This window comes from Schistocerca serialis, chromosome 1 (genome assembly GCF_023864345.2).
Source record: "Schistocerca serialis cubense isolate TAMUIC-IGC-003099 chromosome 1, iqSchSeri2.2, whole genome shotgun sequence".
NCBI lineage: Eukaryota > Metazoa > Arthropoda > Insecta > Orthoptera > Acrididae > Schistocerca > Schistocerca serialis.
In genome coordinates this window covers 83,092,372-83,116,573 of record NC_064638.1, presented here as the reverse complement: position 1 = coordinate 83,116,573, position 24,202 = coordinate 83,092,372, and the positions used below count along the sequence as shown (strand labels likewise).

The following is a 24,202-nucleotide window of genomic DNA, read 5'->3' as shown; positions in this document are numbered from 1 at the left end:
CGTATATCCTCGCTTAGTTTCTAGACAGTTCACCACTTCCGGCTTCTAGGGGAACGTGTGAGATACTGATCGCTTACGAATAGAAAGCGCTCGTTATGTGATAACGCCCGATAGGTACGCAACACACCTACCATAGAGGTAACATGAGTACCTCAGCTGATCAAAGCTACTAGAAAAAAGGGTTTAAATGGCTCTGAGCACTATGGGACTTAACATCTGAAGTCATCAGTTCCATACTAGAAGTTGGAACTACTTAAACCTAACTTGACCTAAGGGGACATCAGAATATCCGAGGCAGGATTTGAATCTGCGACCGTAGCGGTCGCGCGGTTCCAGATTGAAGCGCCTAGAACCGCTCGGCCAAAATGCCGGCAGCTACGATCAGAACTACCGTAGTCTACGCTTACTTATGACAGCTTATGGTAGTTTTACTACTCTAGTACTCAAGAATAAAATGATCTAAACACAACGAGGAGACTTTCAGAAGAGAAAATTAAGTTCAACGAGTAGAAATCAAAACTTTAATGTGTTCCATTGGCATTGTAGTTCTATAAGAGACGGCAAGTGAGTCGGAAGATTAGCTGAACCGGATGATGCTCTCTTGAAAACATATTATAAAGTGGACGTCAATAAACATGAAACACAGATACTGGAGTGATTAGAACTTAGTCAAGCGAAATTGTGGGCATTAGGTTTACTTTTCAAAATCATTAGAAACTCTTCCAAATACAGGATGGTACCAGCAATCCCAGAATAAAGGATATCGTGCAACAATATGGATACTCCCCTGCAGAGTGAAATATACATTCTGAAACAATTCCTCAGCCTGTGGCTAAGCCACTTGTCCCCTATATTCTTTCTTCTAGAAGAGATGGACCCGAAAAATATGCAGCACAGTTTGTATGAAGTCTGAAACATTAGAGTAGCATAGCGTGACTAATATAAGGGAAAAGTTGATAGCACGCAAATTATGCATCAAGCAATAGTTAATTTGGTAACATAGGGAAATGTGTGGAACGATGTTTGACTGCAATAAACAGGTTCCAGTTGGTGTGGATACGGAAATGAAGATAATGGTGTCGGTTAAAATGGAAGGAAGGAAGATTGGGGTTTAAAGTTCGGTCGATAACGAAGCCACTAGAGACGGAGCACAAACTGGGATTGTTTCAAGGATGGGAAAGGTAATCGGTAGCGCTTTTTCAAATGAATCGCCCCGGAATTTTCCTGGATAGATTTTGGAAAATCAGTGAAAACCTAAATTAGGATAGTCCAATTAGAATAGACCTGGATTCAAAGTGTCGTCCTCCCGGTTGCGAGTCCAATGTGATAACCACTGCGCCACCTCCCTAGGTGTATACAGAATAGACCAGTTTCTAGTTCTGCATCAAACCAGTCTTCAGATTAAAGACTACTACTAGCAAAACAACAACAATCAGAAAATATGAGTAATTCCTACGAAAGATTCAACAGAAATTCCCCGCCATGGGTAGTCAAAAGAAATAAATAAATTGGAAACTACGTCCGTAGCTGTATCGAGTCCTTGAAAGAGTAGTAACTGCCCCGTGCTTGTCATCATCTCGTAACATGTATGCTTACGGTGGACGACAAATGAAGAGTTGCATCAGTTTGTAACGCTTTTCACAGGGAATTCCCTTAGTATCTTTAATCTTTAAACATAAGCGGGACAAATATCTACTTCTATCCTCCAGAAAAAAGTCTAGGAGGAATAATAGATGAAAATCTGAATTGGACTGTGCACGTAGCTGCAATGTACAAGAAGACAGCAGCATCTCTCCATGCCCTACAAAAATGGAAAAAGCTGTTCGTTCTTTACCCAAAAAAAAAACTTGCACAAACACTTACATTTCCAATTACCGATTCTTAGGAAAGCTAACGGTGCCAGTAACTAGTCATCAGTGTCTGTGTTCCTTACATCTGCGAAGTTCTACTCTTTGACCGTATTTCCTGGGTATATGTGCAGCTACCGTGCCTCCGTGCAGACAAGTGCAGAGACTTCCATACCCTTTGACTTCTCCACTGTCTTATCAACGAACACTCTCATATCCCTCCTTCACCTGGACGCCCTTATGAAACCCGTCCAGACTTAGAAGGCAGTTAATGACATACCTACTATAGCAACAATAAGGAATACCAATCTCCTTGTACGCCATCGTTATCTTTGTGCATCCTTCTCTCCAAGAAGACCTTCCTCCTTTTCTTTGCTATTCCTAGCTGGTGAAGTCTCTTTAAATTTCCTTTTTCAGAACTCACTGCATCAGAAAAAAAATCTATATACACCTATAAATTCCTTTTATGTCTGCCACTATCATTATTTCGAGAATGAAATTTTCACTCTGCAGCGGAGTGTGCGCTGATATGAAACTTCCTGGCAGATTAAAACTGTGTGCCCGACTCGAGTTTCATATCAGCGCACACTCCGCTGCAGAGTGAAAATCACATTCTGGAAACATCCCCCAGGCTGTGGCTAAGCCATGTCTCCGCAGTATCCATTCTTTCAGGAGTGCTAGTTCTGCAAGGTTCGCAGAAGAGCTTCTGTAAAGTTTGGAAGGTAGGAGACGAGATACTGGCAGAAGTAAAGCTGTGAGTACCGGGCGTGAGTCGTGATTCGGTAGCTCAGATGGTAGACCACTTGCCCGCGAAAGGCAAAGGTCCCGAGTTCGAGTCTCGGTCGGGCACACAGTTTTAATCTGCCAGGAAGTTTCATATCAGCGCACACTCCGCTGCAGAGTGAAAATCTCATTCTGGAAACATCCCCCAGGCTGTGGCTAAGCCATGTCTCCGCAGTATCCTTTCTTTCAGGAGTGCTAGTTCTGCAAGGTTCGCAGAAGAGCTTCTGTAAAGTTTGGAAGGTAGGAGACGAGATACTGGCAGAAGTAAAGCTGTGAGTACCGGGGGTGAGTCGTGCTTCGGTGGCTCAAATGGTAGAGCACTTGCCCGCGAATGGCAAAGGTCCCGAGTTCGAGTCTCGGTCGGGCACACAGTTTTAATCTGCCAGGAAGTTTCATATCAGCGCACACTCCGCTGCAGAGTGAAAATCTCGTTCTGGAAACATCCCCCAAGCTGTGGCTAAGCCATGTCTCCGCAGTATCCTTTCTTTCAGGAGTGCTAGTTCTGCAAGGTTCGCAGAAGAGCTTCTGTAAAGTTTGGAAGGTAGGAGACGAGATACTGGCAGAAGTAAAGCTGTGAGTACCGGGCGTGAGTCGTGCTTCGGTAGCTCAGATGGTAGAGCACGTGCCCGCAAAAGGCAAAGGTCCCGAGTTCGAGTCTCGGTCGGGCACACAGTTTTAATCTGCCCGGAAGTTACAATCATTATTGTTGTTATTTATTTACTTATTTACGTGTCAGGTTCCGTAGGACCAAATTGAGGAGCAAATCTCCAAGGTCACGGAATATGTCAGTACATGAAATTACAACATAAAAGTAATAACAGATAAAAATAAAATGATTATGAAACCGAAAGAAAGTTAATCCATAAGTTTAAATAAACGCAATTAACAGTACATGAAGAATCAGCTTAATTTTTCGAGGAACTCCTCGAGAGAATAGAAGGAGTGACCCATGAGGAAGCTCTTCAGTTTCGATTTGAAAGCGCGTGGATTACTGCTAAGGTTTTGTAATTCTTGAAAATGGATTAAGCAATATACTGCACACCTTTCTGCACAAGAGTTAAGGAGGTCCGATCCAAATGCAGGTTTGATTTCTGCCGAGTATTAATTGAGTGAAATCTGCTGAATCTTGGGAATAAGCTAATATTGTTAACAAGAAATGACAGTAAGGATAACCCAGACTCGTGAACAGTGGCCGACAAGAGGTTCGTGAACTTACACCACTTACTGCCCGAACCGCTCTTTTCTGAGCCAGAAATATCATTTTAGAATGGGAAGAGTTACCCCAAAATATAATACCATATGACATAAACGAATGGAAATAAGCGGACTAATTTCCGTGCCGAACGATCACTCACTTCAGATACCGTTCGAACAGTAAAAATGGCAGCATTAAGGCTTTGAACAAGATCCCGGATGTGTGCTTTCCACAACAGTATACTATCTATCTGAAAACCTAGAAATTTGAACTGTGCAGTTTCACTAATCATATGCCCATTCTGTGAAATTAGAACGTTAGGTTTTGTTGAACTGCGTGTTAGAAACTGCAAAAACTCAGTCTTACTGTGATTTAGGGTAAGTTTATTTTCTACACGCCATGCACTATTTGAAACAGGGCCAATGTTGCACATAAAATCCTTTACTACCAAGCTAGTGTCGTTAGCAAACAGAAATATTTTAGAGTTACCCGTAACACTAGAGGGTATATCAATTATGTAAATAAAGATAGAGAGTGACTTCAACACTGATCCCTGGGGCACCCCCCCCCCCCCCCCCCGCCCCCGACACACTGTTATCACTATTGGTGGCAGCAGGTGCAGTAGTACGGGTACTACCGGCATGAACTTTATTACTTCACAGTATTATTCACTGACATTGCAGTTTCAGCCGCGCATATCATTTTCATATCATACGAAAATTTTAATTTTTGGAAGAAACTATGATGTAGAAAGGGCTCTGTCTGTGTGAAACCTTGATCCAATATAAGAGAGTGCCTAATGACTAATCGGGTCAAATTATATAAATAAGCAAGCAAAAAGAAATAAATAACGAAGTAAAGTAAATAGTTGTTGTTGCTGTCATTTTATTTCATTGCCTTTTCCCGCATAGCATGTTTTCTAGTTTAGATGATATCGGTTTCAAAGTCAAATGGGATGACCTTTATTAGACCGAGACAATTTACATTGTCTTTTCTACTGTCAGATTTTTGAACGTGGTAGGAAAGCTAGGAAATCTCAAAACTGAAATGCAAGCCTTTACATAGATACTGCAGTCGTCAGTGAAGTGAAATAAAAATAAAATAATGATTTCTGTACAGTTAAATATAGGCTACTTCAACTAGCTCCTTGGCCAAAATAAGGTATGTTGAAGGAACAAAGAGGGGTTTATGAGAAACAGACGAAATGAAGCATGCTTTCGCCATTAATATGTCTTGCATTACCAGCCTTGGACCTGAATTTGAAGAAGCAGTATGTGAAAATGTACGTTAGGAACTATTGTATGAAAGTGGATCTTGGACAGTGGAAAAAGCTGAAAAAAAATCTAAGCTCTTGAGATGTGGCGCTGCAGAAGACGGTTGAAAATTAAAAAATGGCTCTGAGCACTATGGGACTTAACATCTAAGGTCATAAGTCCCCTATAACTTAGAACTACTTAAACCTAACTAACCTAAGGACATCACACAACACCCAGTCATCACGAGGCAGAGAAAATCCCTGACCCCACCGGGAATCGAACCCGGGAACCCGGGGGTTGAAAATTAAATAAACAGCTTAGACAAGCGTGGGTCCATAGAACTGGTCATGAAATGATTATGTGGAAAAAATTGAATTAAGTACTAGGATGGTAGGACCTGCGTTAAAACATAGGACGGGGTAGGGAATAACTTCGATGGTGCAAGAAGACATGGCTAGAGGACAAACGTAAGGATTTAGAAGCATATTTCACTAGGGGAAAGATAGATACCACCTACAGAAAAACTAAAGCCTTTGGAGGAAATAGAAGCAGTTGTATGAATACCAAGAGCTCAAATGGAAAACCAGACCTAAGCACAGAAGGGAAAAGCAGAAAGGTGAGTGGAGTATATAGAGGGTCTGTGCAAGGGAGATTCACTTGAATGTGATATAGAAAGGGAAGTGGACGTAGATGAATAAAGTCGAAACAAGGTTCCTAGGGTATATGATATTCCGTCGGGACAACTGATAGTCTTGGGAGAGACAGCCATGACAAAACTCGGCCATCTGGTGTGCACGGTATACGAGTGAGGCGAAATATCTTCAGGCTTCAAGAAGAATGTACTAATTCTAATTCCAAAGAAATCAGTTGCTAACAGGTGTGAAAATTAACGAACTATCAATTTAATACGTCATGGTGCGTAAAGCGTGGAAATCGTACGGGAAGGCAGGTACTGGAATACAGCACGTTGTATAGAATGAATAATCGAGTACATCGGCTGAAAGCGATTCTTTGAGATGAAGAATTTGACAACGGAGAGGTAGTAGTGACGGACCGCATCAAACCAACATGAAAATTAAAGAAAAAATAAAAATTGTTGTTTACATACGTTCCTGAATCTACGTGGATTTGAAATCGATAGCAAGGTAACTGGAAAACAATAAAAACTGCTTGTTGAATAAAGAAAGAAACAGAGGTGTGAGAACTACTTATTTTCGTCCGTGGGAAGGAAAACCGGGTTTGTGTGTCCATTCTCGTTATTTTTAACGCTTTAGAAGACAAAACTTTGAACATAGCTGCTAAGGTTCAGTGACCGTGTCAGAATTATATTAGAACAAATAAGCCCTCGGTCACAAAAATTAAGTCCAAAATTGACCAGGTTTCGACGCTACTATTAGCGTCGTCTTCAGAATTAAACTAACTGTTCTAAAACATAATAGGTATATAAGACGTTAATAAACTAAAGTGTGTACTGACTGGAAAGAGATGCAGTACTTACAAGTCACATTGTAGAAAAAAAAAAAAAAAAAACAAAAAAGAAAAATCTAAGCCGAAAAGGCGGCGTCATAAAATGTTGTAAATAAGATAACATGGCGACCCGCTGAGGTCTCTTTCCAGTCAGTACACACTTTAGTTTATTAATATCTTATATACCTATTATGTTTTAGAACAGTTAGTTTAATTCTGAAGACGACGCTCATAGTAACGTCGAAACCTGGTCAACTTTTGACTTAATATTTGTGACCGAGGGCTTATTTGTTCTACCATAACTTTAGAAGACAGGTGTAGAAGGCACAGGTACAGAGAAGTAAGTGTCATGACACCAGTGTAAAGTGAGGAGGAAAGCGGTTTATAGACCGGTCTCGGTTGAACTGCGATCTGGACTGTTGCTGCTGTGTACAAATGTCAGAAGGCACGCCGCGGCCTCCATCAGCTGGTGTCGGTCCCGACAGCGGCGTGGACCGGCGTCCCAGCGCTGGTGGCTGGCGCGGCTCGGCCCGTCCCGCGAAGGCAGCCTCCTTGCGCGGCGCATTACATGCAAATGAATGCGACGCTCGCCATTAATAAAGACAATCAGCCGCGCGGCGCCTATTCTTTTATCGGGCCGGGCACGCCTGCGCTTTAATTGAAAATTCCCTTGATTTTCTCTCCGGCTGATGCAGGGGATAGAGGAGCAGGGAGGAAAACAGAAATCGTTATCGAACCGGCCGCCTGACGAACGGTGGGGTGCGCCCCAGACGAGACGCGGCCGGGCGCTTCCAGCCTGATAGGCGGGCAGTCGCGTCGTCGTGGCCTTGATTCCTGCGGCGGGACTGCAGCTTCAGGGCCACCGCTCCAGCCTACAGGTCCTATATGTATAGGCTCTCCACGCGTCACCGACGTGATCATCTGCACGATTAATCGTAATAGTGCGGTACAAGTCATTTTACATTCGCGTTACACATTCATCCACTACTGGCCATGAAATTGCTACACTAAGAAGAAATGCAAATGATAAACGGGTATTCATTGGACAAATATATTATACTAAACTGACATGTGATTACATTTTCACGCAATCTGGGTGCATAGATCCTGAAAAATCAGTACCCACAACAACCACCTCTGGCCGTAATAACGGCCTTGATAAGCCTGGGCATTGGCTTAACCAGAGCTTGGATGGCGTGTACAGGTACAGCTGCCCTTGCAGCTTCAGCACGATACCACAGTTCATTAACAGTAGTGATTGGCGTATTGTGAGGAGCCAGTTGCTCGGCCACCATTAACCAGATGATTTCAATTGGTGAGAGATCTGGAGAATGTGCTGCCCAGGGCAGCAGTGGAACATTTTCTGTACCCAGAAAGGCCCGTACAGGACCTGCAACATGCGGTCGTGCATAATCCTGCTGAAATGTAGGGTTTCGCAGGGATAAAAAAAAAATGGTTCAAATGTCTCTGAGCACTATGGGACTTAAGTGCTAAGGTCATCGGTACCCTAGAACTTAGAACTACTTAAACCTAACTAACCTAAGGACATCACACACATCCATGCCCGAGGCAGGATTCGAAACTGCGACAGTAGCAGTCGCGCGGTTCCGGACTGAAGCGAATAGAACAGCTCGGCCACCGCGGCCGGCTTCGCAGGGATCGAATGAAGGGTAGAGCCACAGGTCGTAACACATCTGAAATGTAACGTCCACTGTTCAAAGTGCCGTCAGTGCGAAGAAGAGGCGACCGAGACGTGTAACCAATGGCACCCCATACCATCACGCCGGGTGATACGGCAGTATGGCGATCACGAATATGCGCTTCCAATGTGCGTTCACCGCGATGACACCAAACACGGATGCGACCATCACGATGATGTAAACAGAACCTGGATTCATCCGAGAAAATGACGTTTTGCCATTCGTTCACCCAGATTCGTCGTTGAGTACACCATCGCAGGCGCTCCTGTCTGTGATGCAGCGTCAAGGGTAACCGCAGCCATTGTCTCCGAGCTGATAATCCATGCTGCTGAAAAACGTCGTCGAACTGTTCGAGGAGATGGTTGTTGTCTAGCAAACGTCCCCATCTGTTGACTCAGGGATCGAGCCGTGGCTGCACGATCCGTTACAGCCATGCGGATAAGATGCCTGTCATCTGGACCGCTAGTGATACGAGCCCATTTTGATCCAGCACGGCGTTCCGTATTACCCTCCTGAACCCACCGATGCCATATTCTGCTAACAGTCATTGGATCTCGAACAACGCGGCAGCAATGTCGCGATAGGATAAACCCCAATCGCGATAGGCTACATTCCGACCTTTATCAAAGTCGGAAACGTGATGGTACGCATTGCTCCTCCTTACACGAGGCACCACCACAACGTTTCACCAGGCAACGCCGGTCAACTGCTGTCTGTGTATGAGAAATCGGTTGGAAACTTTCCTCATGTCAGCACGTTGTAGGTGTCGCCACCGGCGCCAACCTTGTGTGAATGCTCTGAAAAGCTACTCATTTGCATATCACAGCATCTTCTTCCTGTCGGTTAAATTTCGAGCCTGTAGCACGTCATCTACGTGGTGTAGCAATTTTAATGGCCAGTAGTGTACGTAAAAATCGCGACATGCTGATCGTCTACAACTTTTTCCTTGGTGCTGTTGTCAGTTAATAATTCTAACCCATCATCTTTTAACACATTACAAAATTAGAACTTCTTTTACGGAACAGAAAGAGTCTTCAAAGAGACACTTTTCCAATTTGTTTTCAAATTTAATTTTGTTGTTTGCCAGGCGGCGCTTACATCCTTGGATAAGTGTTCAAAAAGTTTGGTGGCAGCATTATGCGTCTCTTTTTGTGCTAAAGGCAGCTCTAGTGTTGAGTAATGAATCTCATTTTTTCTTTTAGTATTGTAACTACATAAGTCAATTTTCATTTTGATCTGCAGTGGCATATCTACAACAGATTTCACGAGGGTTAAAAATATTGTCAAGCAGTAGTAAAATGACTAACCGCTTAAATACATGTCTACAAGACTATCATGCATGGGTACCACATATTATTCTTGCAGCACATTTCTGAGCAATGAGCACTTTCTTTACTAAAGAACAATTAGCCCAGAATATTATTCCATTTCACATTGTTGAATGAAAATACGCAAATATGTCTCTCCCCACGATTTGCAATGATTCTAAGAGCAAATGTGGCTGAACTAAGTTGTTTTAGGCGTTCCAAAATGTGCTTTTCCCAGTTTAAACAGTAGTATGAACATCTAAAATTTTGGGCTATTCCACCCTGATTATTATATTCTCAGCATGTGTTAAACTTATCATTGGTGTAGTACCTCCAGATATACAGAATTAAATGTGTTGTGCTTTTTAAAATTGAGACTGGCAACATTTGCACAAAATAACTCATCATTAATTTCGGAACATTATTTACCATCGCTTCTATTACTATGTACGTGTTTCAATTCTACTAGTTATATGTTAGGCAACAGATCGTTCACACACACGAGAAACAGTAGTGGACCTAGCACTGAGCCTTATAAAACCCCAGTCACAAGACTCTCCCCTGCTTACACTGGTTGAATTGTTAAGTATAATTTACTGCCTTTTTTTAATTAGATATGACGTTACTATCTGATTGGTTGTGCCATCCGCTCCATAGTGCCCCAGTGTAGCCAGGAGAATATTATGGTTGACAGTCAAATGGCTTAGATGGGTTACAGAAAATACCACTCGGAGCTATTTAGTTACTTAGTACAAGTTAAATTTTGTGAGTGAATGTGTAAATCCCATTATCAATTGAGCAACTCTTTTGAAATCCAAACAGTGATTTACTGGGGCTACTGTTGCTACTCAGGCGGGAAATTATTCTAGAATACATGAACTTCTCTAAAATTTTGGGACCGTATGTCAGTAGTGAAACGGGTCTGTAAATCTCTTCTATCACCACACCTTTTTTGAGTCATCAGTCTTCTCAATGGTTTGATACGCACCGCGACGAATAACTGTCCTGAGCCAGGTTCTTCATCTCAGATTAGCACTTGCAACCTAAGTCCTCATTTATTCGCGGGATGTATCCCATTCTCTGTCTGGTCTTGCTCTACAGTTTTACCGTCTACTGCTCGCTCTAGTGCCATGGAAGTCATTCCCTGATGCCTTAAGAGGTGTTCTATCATCCCGTCCCTTCTTCTTGTCACTATTTGCCATATATTACTTTCCTCGCCGATTCTATGGAGGAACTCCTCACTCATTATCTTAGAGGGATTTAACAATGGCATATTTCAGTCTCTCTTTGTTTCGGTCATCTCATGTTTGATGTTAATGGATTCAAGGGACTTTTGACTTACCGAAGTAAAATAGTCATTAAGACGTTTTTTACATGAATTATATACCTAAAAAGAGTTATAGTTTTTCCTAGACCACTACTAGGCTCTAATGGCTTTGGTACTACTAACATGCATGTCGAACCGGAGCTCCGCTGACGACATTTCCGAGATTCTTCACGGATATTTTCTGAGTGTTTCGGTGTGTGGGACCCATGGTCTCCAGAGGAGCGTTAACATAATAGCATTTCGTTTGCTTTATGCCACAGCAGTCTTTGTATTCCACTGAAAATATCTGCAAAACAGTGCTAACTCCGACAGTATTCTCACTGTGTGTCGTATAGAAACAAAGTTGTTCCATCCACTTAGGGTAATTGCAGTTGGCGGTAGTAATGCCCACCATTAAGCTTGCGTTCAGTTCCGCTCTGTTCTTTCTCGTGTTTGTTTTTCATGGTGCATGAAATGTACGTCAACAGTGACACACAGATAAATGTATTGATCAAGATATGCACTTCGTGTATGGTTTCACTGAATTCGATGGAAGCGGTGCAGAGAGACACTTTGCTCAGGTGCTTCTGTAGCGAAGGCAACCATGGCACACCACTTTCCCACCTATACAGATGAAAGTAGCGGCTTTACTCTGTCTTTTGTGTCATACATTTGGGTGTTTGTATATTGCAGGCGTCTTCACTGTTGCGAGAGTTTTTCCACCGAAGCAAAAGTTACTAGGGTAACAAACCTAATAAACCGTAGTTGTATTATTCCTCTGTAACTAGTCATAAGTTATCGCTTTATGTATGGGTAGCATCTTTCGCTATTAACCAAAACAGTAGCGGCTGAAGACTTTCGGCATAATGGATGTTCCTCGTTCTGCCAAATGCCTTGCTAACCACGATGCAGAAGCGGACAGAGTTTCAGGGAAAACTCTTGTCCTTGTGATAAGTCACATTTCCTAAAAGGCGAAATAATCATCAATAATCTACGTCATGAGGCTGCAGAAGGCAGTGGAAACCACTGCATTAAAGACACACAGGACATATGACCTGTGATTGAAAAAGAGTCATTATGGTCTATTTGGTGGGAAAAAATTCTTGTTTGCCCTCATTCGGATCTATGGGACGGAGCTACCAAATCGGTGGTGATCATGAGAAGAAGATTGAATTAGCGATGTCAGAATTCTGAATGTGGTAGGAAACCTAGAAAAATAGAAAGAGAAATGCAAAGTCACAGTCCAGATATAGAGCGGAAATGGATAGAAGATAAGGATTTTTGCTAGACGAATATACCAGAAAGTGATGTAACTGGTACAGGCTTCGTCCTGAATAGGAAGGTAAGACGGACACTGAGTTAGCGTGAACACTTTATTACAGTATTATTCTCATGGGAATCTATATGAAATTATAGTATTATTCTCATCGGAATCGACGTAAACTAAGGGCAGCAACAATATTTTAGGCATAAAAGAAGACGTTTCGAGCAGTAGATGAAGAAAATCAATTGGCTCTGAGCACTATGGGACTTAACATCTGAGGTCATCAGTCCCCTAGAACTTAGAACTACTTAAACCTAACTAACCCAAGGACATAACACACGTCCATGCCCGAGGCAGGATTCGAATCTGCAACCGTAGCGGTCGCGCGGTTCCAGATTGTAGCGCCTAGAACCGCTCGGCCACACTGGCCGTCAGTAGTTGAAGAGATACAGTAAGTATATGAGGATTTCAACGTATGATTCACTATGTAAAGAGAAATATGTAACGTGAGTGGTACATATCGCTTCAGAACCACGTATCAATTCACTTGCATTTCTTTCATTATTAAAGCAGGCAGTGCAAGATGTAGGATGGTGGCTGGAAGGTTCTCACACAAGGAAGCTGATTCTGGGTTATCCCACGTTTACTGTGGTGTCGCAGCACGAAAACTTGCGTCAAATTCGGGGACATTTTGGAGTGATTTCCACGGGCTGCTCGAAGTATTTGAATTTGTGCTTTCCGCGGCTTAGTGCACTGTGTGCAACCGCAACGGGGCCTTTGCTCTCAAGTACCTACGTGATATACAGGAAGTATCTACTTATAAAGGATGTTAACAAGTATCCCACTGTTCGGGCCCCATGAGACGTGAGAAATTTACCTCAGCGGAATGACTGTCTGGTCAGTCCTGCGTACTATCTCGACTTCTAGACGCCATGCGTTCTACGTCAATAGGAAGAGACCATTCAAATCGGTACCAACCTAATAAATTGTTAATGCATGCATGTGTATAATGCCAGGAAAACTTTTGCAGCGTCACCATACATTTTCGTGCGTCGAGGCACTACCTTGCTTGTCATATAGGGTGCCCCTCCCACTGAGCTTGGTTTGAGAGCAGAGAACTTTGCATACTGTTCACTCACTTCCTGGTATTCTCATCATTCGCGTCCTGGTCGTCGTCCCTTGATGTCACTGCTATTTCAAGATACTAGTGTCACTTTTTGCTACAGCATGAGGCGTTAATTTCATACTAAGGAGTACAGACTCTAAGAAGGCCGAAAATTAACTGATTCTTTGTGCATGTTGAAGCAAAATCATTGGGTTATTTCTCCAGTCAATTTGAATATACACAATTTGTGAATAAGGAACTCTGATTTTCTTCGTCTTTCAGCCTTCCGGAACAGCATATGTAAAACGAAGTGCAATACTGAAGTACTGAGGAATAATGAGGCGTGTCTGAAGTTTTCTAAGGCCGTAGATACTACATAATGAATACGATAGTAAGCAGTTCAGTTGAAGAGGAATGGACATCTCTAAAAAGGGCAATTACAGAAGACAGGCAAGAGCATAGGTGTAAGGAAGGTAACTACAAAGAAATCTTGGAAAACAGAAGAAATCCTCCTACTGATCGACGAAAGAAGGAGGAACGAAAACGTTCAGGAAAAAACAGGAATGTAGCCATGTGTCACTTCGGATCGAAGTAATTGGGAACTGCAGAGAAACCAAGGAAAAACTACTGCAGGAAAAACGAAAAGAAATGGAAAAAGTAATGGTGAGGTGAAGGACTGATTCAGCTTATAAAAGATTCAAAACAACCTTCAGTGAAATTAAAATCAACGATTTTAACATTAGGGTGCTAGAGGAAGTCCACGGATAAATGCAGATGAGCATACAGAACTGAAATGAAGACCTCTACAAAGAGAAGAACTGTCTCAAGGTGATAGAAGAAGAATGGAAGCCGATGTGGAAGACATAGAAAATTAAACTTTAGAGTCAGAGTTTAACAGAGCTGCAGAAGTATAACGATTAAATAAGGCAAAGGGCGTAGATGTTATTCCTTAGAGTTTTGTAAATTTATTGGGTAATGTTGCAACTAAACGTCTTGGTTACTAGGATCTATGAAACTGGAGACATACCATCAGACTTTCGGAAAAATGTCATCCATACAATCCCGAAGATGGCAAGGCAGCTCAAGAATCCAAGCAACTTGCAACAGAGATATAGAGAAGTATGGAAAAGAAAACTGAGTATCTATCTGTTAGATAAGTTTGATTTTAGGAAAGGAGAGAGGCTGTCGTTTTGACATGGCGTTTGATAATACAAGCAACATTTTGTTGATACATTTGTTTCCTCCTTTCTCCAGAACTGCTTCATCTTCCCGCGGAAGTTTTTCTCGTGTCCTTTCGTCCAGGAACTGTTAGTTTCAGTTCTCGGTTTGTCTGATGATTCTCGACAACCTTTCTGGAAGCAGATCTATCCTGTTTCAAGCCAAAATTTTCAGGGATTTACAAATTCCAGCAGCAAATAGGTTCTCAACTTCCATTGAGATGAAAGGATATTTTGCTCATCATGTGATTATTAACTCTGAGAAAGAATTTCAATCATTTCCTCTTAAAAAGTTCTGATTTTTCAGTATGATGATATAATTTCTTATAAGAAACTCTTTACACTTCTCTCATGTACCACAGACGTTATGCCTTGAAGTTTTAACTAGGGTCGTATCTCATTTGACTTCGTCTTGTCAGTGATTTCCACATATTCCTCTCTTCGACGATCCAGCGGAGAATCTCTATCTTTCTTACCTTATCAGTTAATCTAATCTTCAGTGTCCTTCTGTAGCACCACATCTCAAATGCTTCGACTCTCTTACTTTCCAGCTTCCCAACAATCCAAGATTTGCTACCATAAAATTCTGTGCTCTAAATGTTCATTCTCAGAAATTTCTTCCTCAAATTATGGCCAATGTTTGAAAGTAGTAAACTTCTCTTGGACAGAAATGCCGTCGTTTCTAGGGCTAATCTGTTTTTGAACCCTCCTTGTTTCGTCCATCCTGAGGTTTTTTCTTTCTCGGCAGTAAAATTCGTACACTTGGTCTACTACATGAGACACAATTATTACTCTCGTCTGTCTTCAGTTTACTCTCAATCCATTGCTTGTGCTCGTTCGACTGTCATTCTATTCAGTCGGTCCTGTAATTCTTCCTTACATTTTACTGGGAACGGCGAACGTCATCATTGATAAGCTTCTTCCCTGAATTTTAATACCACTCCTGAACCTTTCTATTATTTACGTCAGTGCTTCTTCGATCTATAGATTGAAAAACAGGGGCAGAATCTACATCCCTGTACAATCCAAACACTTCTTTCTTGGCCTTCTATTCTTGTTTTACATCTTGGTTAATGTTAGTATTGTGTATTTCCTGTCTGTCCCTGTGTTGTGTACATGGTTCCACGTAGTCAGCACGTACACAACTTTCCCACTAGAGCGCGCCCCGCTAAGCACAACAGTGCAGGCGCAGCGCTCATCTGTCTCCGCACTACGAGATGGCACTGCCTTAGAGACGGCCCAAATTCTGATTCTGCCGATCCGCGTATTAATATGTAATGCAACCAATGAGATTGCTGCTAACATAGAATCTTTTCTCCTTGCAGATCACACTCGCGCAGTGATACCTGAACGCGGGAGGTATTATAACGAGTGTACAGACCTCCGATCGGTCAGTCTGCATCAGTCTTCATTTGTCTGCACAAGTCTGTACCAGTCTGCATTAGTCTGTACCAGTCTATAGTCAAGTTTCAGTCTGCGCCTAATAAGATTACCATATTCCTGTACATAGCCATGAAGATAAATTTATAGACACTTTTGTCAAGTATCAGAGATATATGTGAGAATAAGATTAACGTACCAATACCAAAGGAACTTCAGATTGTCAATTGTAAATAGCATCCAGAATCAAGTTAAGTAATGTTTATGCTTGTTATTACTTTAATAAGTGTGTGTGAAAATTAATCAAGTTCTGTTTAAAGCTGGTCACCGTCAATCTGCTACTCTAAGCGTGCAAGTGGCATTTCTATCGTCTGACCTAATGAAAGAAGATAAACACGCCATGATAAGACCACAAGGCATATTGCTGACACTCGCCTACTTCGTTAGAGTGACAAGTCAAGTAATCTGATGGTGTGTGTACCGAAGGTCTTACAGTACTGGTGGATATTGTGTGGTATGACTCCTGTGGTTGATAGAGTAATTGGTATAATGTCAACTTTATCCTGATGCCACATGTCCTTGACCTCCTCAGCCAGTTGGATGTATTTTTCAATTTGTTCTCCTGTTTTCTTCTGTATATTTGTTGTATTGGGTATGGATATTTCGATTAGTTATATTAATTTCTTCTTTTTATTGGTGAGTATGATGTCAGGTTTGTTATGTGGTGTTGTTTTATCTGTTATAATGATTCTGTTCCAGGATAATTTGTATCCATCATTCTCCAGTACATTTTGTGGTGCATACTTGTACGTGGGAACGTGTTGTTTTATTAGTTTATGTTGTATGGCAAGTTGTTGATGTATTATTTTTACTACATTGTCATGTCTTCTGGGGTATTCTGTATTTGCTAGTATTGTACATCCGCTTGTGATGTTACCTACTGTTTTTATTTGTTGTTTGCAAAGTCTGCATTTATCTGTTGTGGTGTTGGGATCTTTAATAATATGCTCGCTGTAATAACTGGTGTTTATTGTTTGATCCTGTATTGCAATCATGAATCCTTCCATCTCAATGTATATATTCCATTTTCTTAGCCATTTGTTGGATGCGTCTTGTTCTATGTGTGGGTGTGTTAGATGATACGGGTGATTGCCACGTAGTGTTTTATTTCTCCAATTTACTTCCTTCATATCTGTTGATGTTATGTGATCTAAAGGGTTTTGGAGGTGGTTATGAAACTGTAGTGGTGTAGCCGATGTATTTATATGAGTGATTGCTTTGTGTATTTTGCTAGTTTCTGCTCGTCCTATAAAGAATTTTCTTAAATTGTCTACCTGTCCATAATGTAGGTTTTTTATGTCGATAAATCCCCTTCCTCCTTCCTTTCTGCTTAATGTGAATCTTTCTGTTGCTGAATGTATGTGATGTATTCTATATTTGTGGCATTGTGATCGTGTAAGTGTATTGAGTGCTTCTAGGTCTGTGTTACTCCATTTCACGACTCCAAATGAGTAGGTCAATATTGGTATAGCATAAGTATTTATAGCTTTTGTCTTGTTTCTTCCTGTCAATTCTGTTTTCAGTATTTTTGTTAGTCTTTGTCTGTATTTTTCTTTTAGTTCTTCTTTAACATTTGTATTATCTGAAACTTCCTGGCAGATTAAAACTGTGTGCCCGACCGAGACTCGAACTCGGGACCTTTGCCTTCTGCGGGCAAATGCTCTACCAACTGAGCTACCGAAGCACGACTCACGCCCGGTACTCACAGCTTTACTTCTGCCAGTACCTCGTCTCCTACCTTCCAAACTTTACAGAAGCTCTCCTGCGAACCTTGCAGAACTAGCACTCCTGAAAGAAAGGATATTGCGGAGACAGGGCTTAGCCACAGCCTGGGGAATGTTTCCAGAGTACCGGGCGTGAGTCGTGCTTCGGTAGCTCAGTTGGTAGAGCACTTGCCCGCGAAAGGCAAAGGTCCCGACTTCGAGTCTCGGTCGGGCACACAGTTTTAATCTGCCAGGAAGTTTCATATCAGCGCACACTCCGCTGCAGAGTGAAAATCTCATTCTGGATTTGTATTATCTATTCCTATTTTTTGTCTGTATCCTAGATATTTATAGGCATCTGTTTTTTCCATCGCTTCTATGCAGTCGCTGTGGTTATCCAATATGTAATCTTCTTGTTTAGTGTGTTCTCCCTTGACTATGCTATTTTTCTTACATTTGTCTGTTCCAAAAGCCATATTTATATCATTGCTGAATACTTGTGTTATCTTTAGTAATTGGTTGAGTTGTTGATTTGTTGCTGCCAGTAGTTTTAGATCATCCATGTATAGCAAATGTGTGATTTTGTGTTGCTATGTTCCAGTAATATTGTATCCATAATTTGTATTATTTAGCATGTTTGATAGTGGGTTCAGAGCAAGACAGAACCAGAAAGGACTTAATGAGTCTCCTTGGTATATTCCACGCTTAATCTGTATTGGCTGTGATGTGATATTATTTGAATTTGTTTGGATATTAAGTGTGGTTTTCCAATTTTTCATTACTATGTTTAGGAACTGTATCAATTTAGGATCTACTTTGTATATTTCCAATATTTGTAGTAACCATGAGTGGGGTACACTATCAAAAGCTTTTTGGTAATCAATGTATGCGTAGTGTAGCGACCTTTGTTTAGTTTTAGCTTGATATGTCACCTCTGCATCTATTATCAGTTGCTCTTTACATCCTCGTGCTCCTTTGCAACAGCCTTTTTGTTCTTCATTTATAATTTTGTTCTGTGTTGTATGTGTCATTAATTTCTGTGTAATGACTGAAGTTAATATTTTGTATATTGTTGGTAGGCATGTTATGGGGCGATATTTAGCTGGGTTTGCTGTGTCTGCTTGATCTTTAGGTTTCAGATAAGTTATTCCATGTGAATGTGTATCATGGAATGTGTATGGGTCTGCAATGTAACTGTTAAATAATTTAGTTAGATGTGAATGTGTTGAGATGAACTTCTTCAGGTAGAAATTTGCTATTTTATCTTTTCCAGGGGCTTTCCAATTGTGAGTAGAATTAATTGCTTGGGTGACTTCAAGTTGCAAAATTATCACTTCAGGCATTTGTGGTATTATCTTGTATGTGTCTGTTTCTGCCTGTATCCACTGTGCATGCCTATTATGCTGTACCGGGTTTGACCATATGTTGCTCCAGAAGTGTTCCATGTCTGTTATGTTTGGTGGATTGTCTATTTTTATGTGTGTGTTATCTATTGTCTGGTAAAATTTCTTTTGGTTTGTGTTGAATGTTTGGTTTTACTTCCATCTATTTTCACTTTTTTTGTATCTTCTAAGTCGTTTGGCCAATGCTTGTAATTTCTGCTTCTTTTCATCTAACTGCTCTATCGCTTCTTGTTGTGAGATTTTACATAACCTTTTTCGTTTTTTGTCTGATATTTCATTTCTTATAAATTGTGTTAGCTGTCCGATGTCTTTTCTCAGTTTTTCTATTCTGATCTGTAGCCTGTGTTGCCATGCTGGTTTTGTGGGTTTCTTCTGTGTGTTGGTTGGTTCTGATCTCTGTCTAGTGTGTATATTTAGTGTAGTGAGTGCTCCTATATAAATCAGTAGTTGTAACTCTTCCATAGTTGTATTTTCATTTATTTTGTTGTGTATGATTGTGTTGATAGTTGTTATTGTTGTTTATACTTGTGGGTTATTTGGTGGTCTATGCAAGAATGGTCTAATGTCTGTATTTGTGTCTGTGTATTCTATATATGTCAGGTGAAATTTTTCTTCTATATCTAACATGTGTGTCACTTCATGTTCTTTTTGTGCTTGTTCTGGTGGCTGTCTTAAGATTTCGTTTTTCTCCGATTGTTTAATTGGTGCGTGTTGTTCTTTGTTTGTTTGCTCTGAGATGTTTGAGTCCATTACTGTATTTTCTTCTTCTTCTGATTGCACATTATGTTGTTCTAGTATTTGTTGTACTTGTTGTTTGATGTTTGTGTGATGTCTTTAGGTTAGTTAGGTTTAAGTAGTTCTAAGTTCTAGGGGGCTGATGACCATAGCTGCTAAGTCCCATAGTGCTCAGAGCCATTTGAACCATTTTTTTATGTTTTCTAATTCTGACTCGGGTATCCTGTTATTTTTGATTATTACACGGATCTGATCAGCTAGTCGTTGTTCTATTAAAAATTTTAATTGTGGGTATCTGGTAATAAATGTTTTGTATACTTGTGATCTGTATTCAGTTGTGTTTGTTCCTAAGTTTGTTGCTTGGTAATAACAGAACATGAGGTGTCGGTTAACTTCATCTGACCATCTCATCCTCTGTCTTTGTTTTCCTTCTAGAGTGATTGCGGGGAGCATATGCTGCAAAACACCTCTATTTGGATTTAAATCATTTTCCGTGTGGCTAGCAGTGTCGTTACCATTGTGGATGGGCATAGGGTTCAAGCGTCGTCCCCGACCATGACAGCGCTTGTCCGAGGCTTCATTAGTTCTGTCCTGAACCAACTAATCACACTAAAAGGGGGGTTAGCCCTATTAGTGGTTTGTTCTTTTCGTCGCCTTTTACGACTGGCAGAACATACCGAAAGCCTATTCTTTTATTATTATTATTATTATTATTATTATTATTATTATTATTATACACTGAAGAGCCAAAGAAACCGATACACCTGCCTAATATCGTGTAGGGCCCCCGCGAGCACGCAGAAGTGCCGGAAAAAGAGGTTGCATGGATTCCACTAATGTCTGAAGTAGTGCTGGAGGATGTTGACACCATGCATCTTACAGTGCTGACCATAAATCTGTAAGAGTATGAGGGGTGGAGATCTCTTCTGAACAACACGTTGCAGGGCATACCAGATACGCACCACAACGTTTGTGTCTGGGGATTTTGGTGGCCAGCGGTGTTCCTGGAGTCACTCTGTAGCAATTCTAGACGTGGAACTGCCCAAGTCCATCAGAATGCACAGTGGACATGAAAGTATGTAGGTGACCAGACAGGATGCTTACGTATGTGTCACCTGTCAGAGTCGTATCTACACACGCCCCACAACATAATAGAGCCTCCACCAGCTTGAACAGTCCCCTGCTGTAATATAGGGCCATGGATTCATGAGGTTGTCTCCATATCCGTACACGTCCATCAGCTCTATACAATTGAAACGAGACTCGTCCGACCAGGCAACATGTTTCCAGTCATCAACAGTCCAATGTCGGCGTTGGCGGGCCCAGGCGACGCCTGAAGCTTTGTGTCATGCAGTTATCAAGGCTACATGGGTAGGCCTTCACTCCGATATCTCATACCGATGATGTTTCGTTGAATGGTTTGCACGCTGACACTTGTTGATGGCCCAGCACTGAGATATGGAGCAATCAGCGGAAGGTTCTGTCACGTTGAACGATTCTCTTCAGTCGACGTTGGTTCCGTTCGTGCAGCGATTTCCAGCCGCAGCAGTGTCGGATATCTGATGTTTTACCGGATTCCTGATATTCACCATACACTCGTGAAATGGTCATACGGGAAAATCGCCACTTCATCGCTACCTCGGAGGTGCCGTTTCCCATCGCTCGTGCGCCTACTGTAAACCGCGTTCAGACTCACTTACATCTTGATAGCCTGCCATTGTAGCAGCAGTAACCGGTCCAACAGCTGCGCCAGACATTTGTTGTCTTATACAGGCGTTTCCGACCGTAGCGCCATATTCTGCCTGTATACATATCTCCGTATTTCAATATGCATGTCTATACTAGTTTCTTCGGGGCTTTAGTGTAAGAAGTAAAATATTACATACTCAGTGTGCCAAAATATTCGATGATCGCGTTACAATGGCCGTAAAGAATAAAAATTTGGAAAATAAAATAAAAATATTACCTTCTAATGTCGTTATCTTTTGTTACTACGTATGAAATAAAAAAAAAATACTTTCAAGTTTATAGTCCTCTAAACATAGTCCCGAAATCACTTTCACGAGATGAAAGAAAAAAAATCACAATTATATCGGTGTACAACGCCATATGAAATACGTAGCAATAATTCTGCGTTGGCAGTAAGCGCCTTGAGGCAAGAACCTGAATCAGAAGGTAACTTGTGAGGGAAATACGTCGCTGTTAGAGAACTTTCCACTCTCCTCCTACAGCTACTTTTGTACTCGTCTGTCAGTCCCTAGATGATGTAGAGTAAGAGAGTCACGTAACACTGACATCTGTAACGCTCGTTATCAATAACGGCATGCCTTGGAGATATACAAGAATGTTAGGTGCGCGTGCAAAGGGACTCTCATTCTCTGTCACTGAGCTGTATAATTCCCGTTGTGCTCGCGCTTTTACTGGTGTGGGGGTGGGGTATGCAACACACTTCAGTAGATCGGAAACGTGAGCTGCTGAATTCATGCGGAATAACGCAGGCTACAGCCCATACAAGTGAATATCTCGACGACGGCAGCGGCCGAGAAATGAGGTTTAGTACAACGCTTGTTGGTGAACTACACAGTGACCAAGGAGCACGAGAAACTGCCCGGACTCGTCGGACGTGCTTTTCTAGTGACCATTCGTTATTCGTGGAGTATGTGGAAGACGTAGAGATAGGCTAACATGTGCTACGCAAACTCCTCGTGTCAAAATTTTGAGCTAACAGTGATGGCGACATAATAATATAAACGCTGCAGAAACATTTTGTACATTTGTCAGAAACTACCTTCAAGTGAGGACACGTGATTACATGGATGTATTTTATTTGTTTCATTGGATATAGAAAAGCAAAACAATAGATGTTCAATTAATGAATGCCTGCACTGGAACTGTATGGGATGAGCTCATTTCAAGGCAATCTAGGACACTGTATTAACTCTGAAGTTAATCAAACTTTGAAATTTATATTAAACTTAGATACCAGTACAAGTTTCAGTACTAAAGAAACAAGTTATCTGTGCCTCCTTTAGAGCCTGCTAGGTCTCGGTTATAGCAAGGTGATGTTCGCCGGACACATCTTGATTAAGAGAATAAAGCCCAGTATCATAAAATTACTTCTACGTACTTTCACACCAGTGTCCGAGTAGAAAAATAAATAGTATTTCATTGGTTTTCACTATTCCTGTCAGCTGGAAGTGTACTGAGGAAAATGGCTATACTTCGGTCACTGTATGTCATTGTGATAGAAATCAGTAGCTTAAACGTACTATTTAACAGCGTTATATGAATTAAGCTGATGCTCCATTATAGCCGATCTTCACCTAAACGAAAGGTTGTCTGTAGCCCCTCCGAATCCTGTGTTAAGATAATCTTGAGATTTATCCTTCAAGCCAAGTTGTCACTCAACACCGTATCATTTTGCTTTCTAGTTCCCAAATTCTAAACAACGCTGGTGATTCCTGCATGTAAAACACAAAGAAATTATTAAATACTAGACCTGCGCGAGCAGTGATACTTCTCGTGCTAGTGATGAAGTCTCTTGCCAACACTGCGTGCTGAAGACTGCTGGCTGCGTAACTCCGTAAATGGTCAGCTGTGTTTGTGGCTTTGCGCTCTACGCATGATTACCAGACCTCGCGATTGCCTCGTGCTTCTCAGAATCGATACTCCTGATACGGGATACTTCGCAAGTCTTGCGTATTCAGTTTGTTCTCCTAGTGAAATCGAAACGGCCTTAATGATAACACTGATAATGCAAAACACAAACTGTTTCCCAAAACGCCTTATGTTGCAGCATCATGTTTTCAATTATGTGTTCTGTAAGTTTTCCGCTCTTACAAGATCATAAAACCTTGAGTGGATATTATATATATCGATTCACCTGCCCTGCGTTATTTAGTCCCATCGATATCAAAATGTCTCACTTTTATTGTTAGATATTTACTCTGAATTTGACTGAAAGTTAGAGAGTGTATACAAGTAGTGGTCTGTCAAGAACCTTTCTCTTCCAAGAAATATTTAGACCTAGCGTTTAATTGCTGCCTCAACTCCAAGAGCAGTTTACATAGGTTTTCGGGAAAGAAACTGGACACTGGAGCAGGATACATACCCACTTTCAGCGCAATGTGTCAGTGGCCTGCGGAAGGCAACTATGAACGTTACCACTGTTGTTTTTCTGCTGTCGCGAATCTAAATTGGAGGAGTGGTACCAAGAAGTAGGTTACGCCTTTCTAATCGCTTAGAGAAGGCTACTGACGTAGATATCCTCGTCCGAAGGAAGAATTATGAACAGTATTGTCCTGTGGGACACAAATCAGGTTTCGTATTAATTCTGGACGTTAATACAAAGTGTAGTGGTCAAGAACTATTGTAACTTACCTTAATAAAAATGTTTATTTAAATGTTGTGAACTAAACCTGGAATGATTTCCATCCTTTAACTTCGTGTGTCGGTGTTGTCATGGACAATACGA

General features: G+C 41.4%; 1 non-coding gene across 1 annotated transcript; it reads right to left on the bottom strand.

The window, feature by feature from the left end:
• Nucleotides 1-17,497: 17,497 nt before the first annotated feature.
• Nucleotides 17,498-17,572, bottom strand: Trnal-cag (transfer RNA leucine (anticodon CAG)). The gene has a single exon. It is a non-coding gene; the product is annotated as a tRNA-Leu (tRNA).
• Nucleotides 17,573-24,202: the final 6,630 nt, after the last annotated feature.